Genomic DNA, 6565 nt, shown 5'->3' with positions numbered 1-6565 from the left:
TATATTGCAATCTTGGAAAACGCTTAGAGTGGAAAAATCGGGATGAAACTTGGTGGGAAGAATAAACACAAGTTCTAGATACGTGATTGACATAACTGGACCGGATTCGTTCTCTTTGGAGGAGTTGAGGGGATTTAGTAGTTTGGGCACTTCCAGAAAAGCTAGGACGATGAAAGTTGGCAGGCGTATCAGGCACCAGACTAGATTTAATTAGAAATAGTCTCTTCCCTGATTCGACCATCTGGGGGGGGGGAGCAAGCAAACAATATAGTTGAGAAGAATTTTATTTGCCGATAAAACAAATGATTGATCTTCTTTAGTATGGCTTGTGGTCTAGGGGTATGATTCTAGTTTAGAGTTCGAGAGGTCTCAGGTTTGAACCTCGGACCACCCCAATTTTTACTCGAAGAAGTTCCGAAACTAGATAAGTGATCAATATAGAGATTGCTGAAAGTTGGCAGGTATATCAGGGACCCATACAGATTAAATTAGAAATAGTCGCCTTCCCGATTTGAACATCTGGAGGGGAGTGGAAGAACGGTTAATTCGAAAAAATTAGAAAAAATGAGGTATTTTTGACTTACGAACGGGTTATCAGGTCTTAATGAAATTTAATATTTAGAAGAACCTCGTGTCTCGGAGCTCTTATTTTAAATCCCAGCCGGATCCGATGACATTGGGGGGGAGTTGGAGGGATAAACTGGAAATATTTCAAAACGCTTAGAGTGGAGAGATCGTAATGAAACTTGGTGAGAAGAAGCTCTTGGCTGTTGGCTCTTCCAACCTCGTCATAAGTGCCATATGAGCTCTTGGCTCTTGTTTTTTGCCCATTCAATATTAAGTTAATGAACACAGCTATGTTCAATTCTTTTAATTTCGGCCCCGTGGGCTGTAATCAAATAAAGTAAAGAAATGGACATCGTGAACCCAAGTTCGTATAGGCTCATTTGGACAAGGGTCCACATATTTTCGTTTCATTTAGAATGCTTAAACGTGCAAATCAAAGTAAAATTTTGATTCTTGGCATTTAACCTGAGAACTAATAAAATATTGAAAATAGCGTAGAAAATATTCCGCAATCTGTTAAATCTGTAAGATGCTTATGGTAATCTGACCTAGAAAAAAATCATTTCAGCCTGCAACTTCCAATCAATAGCCTCTAAATTCACTAAAATGTCTAAATTCTCTAGATTCTGCCTTAAGCTAAAAGTTATGCAGGTTGAATAGGATGATGTTAAATAGATTTTTTGTTCTTCAAAAATAATAAGTACCGAAAGATAAATTTAGTGGATACGGTTTTTGGAAGGAAAAGTATTTTAAAGCATTATAAAACTTTAGCCTAAAGAGCAGGTTGGTTGAGTAATGGGGTGCCACCCTCATTTACGGAATAGTTTTGTTAGTTTTAAATCTTAATATCGCTTCGTACTTTCTACTAAAAAGGCTTATTTTGGGTTTAATTTCCGATCATTTTTCAAATCATGCCCAGGCCAATCCAAGATACGATGGGGGTTATTGCCTTAGTGTCAACATCCAGTGCTTGCTGCTAAATTGATTTCTGCTAGATATCGTCCTAGATTGGTAGAGATAAAATGTACCTGCCAGCTAGCCAGTGGCGCCGATTTATAAGAATATAGGGGGGAATAGGATTTTTTCAATTTGTTTTAGTGAGTTTAAAAAAAAAAGACAGAACAATATTGACAAAATACAACTAAAACAGCGGGAAACCATAGATCTTAATTCTCTTAATTAGCAGCTACCGCAGCAACCAGAATTTACTAGGTTGCAGCTACCGCTGCAACAACGATTTTTTTTTCTAAAATTTATTTTATGTTAATTACAAAAGCGACTATATATAGCAATTTCCTTCAATATGAGCCTTTAAACATATCTCTCTGATGTTTCAGTACCTCGCAAGCTGCGGGGAAAGAGAAACAGAAAAAAGATGCTTTCGATGCAGAATATCGTGGTTGCAGTCACTTTCCTTGTTGTTCAAGCCAAGGAACTGTAAGTTTCCTTTATAGGGTTTTCGGACAAGGTGATTCTAGTGGTTGTGTTTCGATCTGACACCACCTTTAGGAGTAGAGTGCTATTTAATGGCTATGAAAAACTAAGCACAGGTGTGACAAATAAAAACGACCAGTTAGCCAGTCTCGCTGCTTTAATATAGCACATAGTTGAAATAGAAAATAACTATTATATAGAAATAAGAAGGCGTTTTCAAAATCTAGGCCGAAGTCCCCCCCCCTAAATAGTGCGCCTGGGACTAGCATAAGTTACTTGTCGCTTAATTTCTTTTATATATGGAAAAAAGAAATCACCAATGCAATATCACAAATACAGAAACAAACACACACCACAAAACCGAACAAAAAATACAAACTATGAAAAATAATAAATAGTAAAAATTAAATAATAATAATAATAATAATATATAATAAGTAATATAGAAAATACAATAAATAGCAAATAATGAATAATAAATAATATTAAAAAAAGAAGAAGAAAGACAGAAGGAGAAAGGAGGTCTGTTTTCCTACTTAAGTAATTAATATAGATAATTACTTGAACGAGCCTTCCAATTAATCCAATTACATAGGTCAAACAGCATTTCCATACGCAACCAACCGCAAAGAATAGTCCACGGACAGGCAGTCGGATGAATTTGAAAGTGAGTTCAAATCACAAATGAAATAGAATACTGGCTAAAGTGTTTCCCGATTTTCGAAACTTTTGATAGGTAAGACTAATCTTGATGAAAGTTATATATTTAAAATCAGCATTAAAATGCGATTTTTTTTATGTAACTATTGGTATTGAAATTCCATTTTTTAGAGTTTCAGTTACTATTGAGCCGGATCGCTCAATCCAATTACATAGGTCAAACAGCATATCCAAACGCAACCAACCGCAAAGAATAGTCCATGGACAGGCAGTCGGATGAATTTGAAACTGAGTTCAAATTACAAATGAAATAGAATGCTGGCTAAAGTGTTTCTCGATTTTCTTATAAATCTCAGGGTCGTAACTTATGTCGGGTGAATAATCTTAACGAATTTAATACCTTCATATCTTTGGAATTATAGTGAAAAGCCTATCGCATAAATTGCAATCAATTTTTTTTTAATCTGATTTCTATAAGCGCGAGTTGCACCTTACTTACAGTTCATTGTCACATAATTCTTTAATATATAAAAAATTAGGAAATAAACCAATATTTCGAATTAAACATCAGTAAAAAAAATCCTGCACCGATAGCCTTCCCCCTTCGTAAAAAATGCGCTTTTTTAAAATTAATTTCTGTTCGTTTCTTATTGACGTAGTCTTCTTCGTGGAAAAAAATATTGCATGTCTTTCTAGTTTTCTTCTATAAGAATCCATAGTATGGGTTGCTATTTGTATATTCGAGAAAGTGTTTCAACAATTTTTAATCCTGACACGAACAGTATTTTTTTAGTGTAATTTTATAGCATCTGAAGTTGACTTGAAAAATAAAACCTGGATACACTTACACTCTTTTCATTTATTCAAATCATAAGAACAGAAGTAGTAATAGTAATATCCATAAAAGTGTCAACTTAATACTCCCAGTCGTTCTCGATATATTGCTGAGGTGTCTTATTGGCAACCATTTAACACAATCCCTTTTGATTTATTTTTAGAGTAACATTTAGTCATAAAGTATGATTGGCCAATAGCATAATTGTGGGAGTTGACATGCCTAATATCCCAAGAGCCATAGTTGCTAGACCGTTCTACTATGCTGAACAAAATGACTGTCTCAGAATTTTGACTGGATACGTTTGGAAAATGAATGGGCTTGAGATTAGTGCTGCTTTCCCTCGAGTCTCATGTTGCTCTTAAAAGTGGGCACTAGACACTCGCGCTGTAATTTAGTGCAAGAGGGGGGACTCCCCCATTGATACATCTAGCAAAAACATTTTAAACAAGTAATACAAAGTGAAAATATTTTAAATATATTTTGTTTTCAGTACGGTGCAAATTATGTTCTGGTCTTGAGAGGGCATGAGGGTCGTCAGCCCTACTCATGTTGATTTTTGCTCGTTGCTCGTTTTCAGCTTGACTCGATTATTTATTGTATGATTTTAAAAAATAAAATACGTTTAAAATTTTTAACCTTTTAGCGTCAATAAATTAAAAATTATTAAGACTTTAAGGAATATATATCAGTATATGTATACTAAATTTGAAATCCAGAGCCATTATTTTCAATAAAGTGCAAATTATGTTCTGATCTTTGGAAGGTATAGGAGTTGTCAAAGACATAATTTCGGGACCTTTCAACTACACTGAACAAAATGGCCGTCTCAAAGTTTTAATTCGATGTTTTTGGGAATTAATGGGTGTTGGAGGAGGGGGGTTGTAGCTCTTCAATCACTTATGACTAATAAAAAGGGCACTAATCATTTCACTTTCCAATCGAATGAGCCTTTTTCGAAATTTCTATGACAGCAAATGGCCTTCTCGGAATTTCTGTCTGATACATTACGGGATAATATGACTTTTGGATGGGTGGGGGTTATCCACCCTCCGATCACACTGAATCTTATCCAGGGCACTATAACTTCTGATTACTAATCCAACAAGCCCCCTCCGAAATTTATGCGATACCCTTTTCTATATATATCTTATATCCCCCAGGGCGTAGCTTACCTTGCCCTGAGGGCGTTGGAGGGGGTGCCATCCTCAGAGACATAATTTCTGGTCCTTGAAATTATGATGAACAAAATGGCTATCTGAAAATTTTGATTGGAATTGTTTGGGGAAATGGTGGGCGAGGGAGGGGGTTAGTTGCCCTCTAATCACTTCTGACTATTAAAAAGGACACTGGCTCTTTCAATTTCCAATCGAGTGAGCTGTTTTTGAAGTTTCTGCGATAACAAATGGCCATCTCAAAATTTCTATCAAAATACTACAAATAAGTTTATAGCTTTATTAAATTTTAAACCCTCTTAAAAGGGTTCTATTAAATGATGTAATGATTTTATTTATCTTGGAACACCAAATCCTTCCACGATAAGTATAAATTAATATCTCTATGTTATTTCAGAAACCCTCTTAAGAGGTTTTATCCAAACTCCGATTACCCTGAGTCTTAAAACGGTACTAGAAATTTTCAGTACGAATCCAATGAGCCCCCTCCTAAATTCATACGATCAACCTTTGTATACATACCTTATATGCCCCCAGGGCACAACATACAACTCTTTCCCTGAGGGCTGTGTGAAGGGGGTGCCATCCTGAAAGAAATAATTTCCAGACCTTTCAATTAAGTTTAACAAAATGGCTATCTCAAAGCTTTTATTGGATGTGTTTGGGGAAATGACGGGCGTGGGAGGGGGGTTAGTTACCCTCCAATCACTTTCAACTATTAAAAACGGCACTGGTCGTTTCAATTTTCAATCGAATGAGCTGTTTTCAGAGTTCCTACGACAACAAATGACCATTTCAAAATTAAAATCAGATGCATTTCGGGAAAATACGAGATAAGGGAGGAGGGTATCCACACTCCGATCACTCTGAATCTTAGAAAGGGCATTGGAACTCCTGATTACCAATCCAAAGTGCCCTCTCAAAAGGTTATACGATCACCCTTTCTATATAAACCTTATATGTCCCCGAGGCATAACTGACAACCCTTGCCCTGAGGACTGTGGCGAGGGAGGGGGGTTGCCATCCTCAAAGACATAATTTCTGGTCCTTTCAATTACGTTGAATAAAATGTCGATCTGAAAATTCTGATTGGATATGTTTTGGGAAATGATGGGCGAGAGAGGGGGTTAGTTGCCCTCCAATCACTTTCGACTATTAAAAAGGTCACTAGCCGTTTCAGTTTCCAATCAAATGAGCCCATTTCGAATTTCCTACGACAACTGCTTCGATAAGAAGTGCCCTGGTCTAAAAATAATAAATAAATAAATAAATATTACATTGTGCCCACTTCGCTCTTTACTTAGGCAGCGCTATTGCGCTATTGTTGAAAAATACGTATTATATGAGAAAAAACACGCTTGAAATGTTTTCACCTTTCTTACTTTCATAAATGGAAAATTATCAAAACATTAACGAAGAAATGTCAGTATATGTCAATTTAACTGACACTCTACGGTAATTCGCTTGTTTGTTTTTTGTTGTTGTTTTTTTTTTTTCAGCAACGTATAAATTATGTTCTGCTCTTGAGAAGGCATTGGGATTATCATCCCTACTCGTGCTAAATTTTCCTCGTTTTGAGTTTGCCTCGGTTATTTATTGCAATTTCTGTCCGTTTTAAGTTTAATTTATTTATTGATAGTGATTTATGGTGGTTTTACATTTGGAAGATTATTTGACCTTATATTTGCTCGTTCTTGGCTTAATGGAGCTCTTTACTTTTCTTTGAAGACTTGTCTTGTGGAATTTTTTTTTAAAATCAATTTGCATTACCGAGGGAGCTAACATCCCGCATTGCCTATTTTGAGACTTAATCAAAATGAAGTGAAATTAGACGTTAATTTACGCCATCTCCCTCTCCCAGACCCTCTTCTATATTTGTCTGACTGCTCACAAA

General features: G+C 35.9%; 1 long non-coding RNA gene across 1 annotated transcript in view; it reads right to left on the bottom strand.

Annotated features, from left to right (window-relative positions):
• The window catches only part of LOC136028998 (uncharacterized), a 148745-nt gene that overhangs the window by 34765 nt on the left and 107415 nt on the right, over window positions 1-6565 (bottom strand). The gene's annotated exons all lie outside the window — the stretch shown is intronic.

The sequence above is a fragment of the Artemia franciscana genome, chromosome 7, assembly GCF_032884065.1.
Source record: "Artemia franciscana chromosome 7, ASM3288406v1, whole genome shotgun sequence".
Classification (NCBI taxonomy): domain Eukaryota; kingdom Metazoa; phylum Arthropoda; class Branchiopoda; order Anostraca; family Artemiidae; genus Artemia; species Artemia franciscana.
This window is presented reverse-complemented; position numbering and strand designations above follow the sequence as displayed.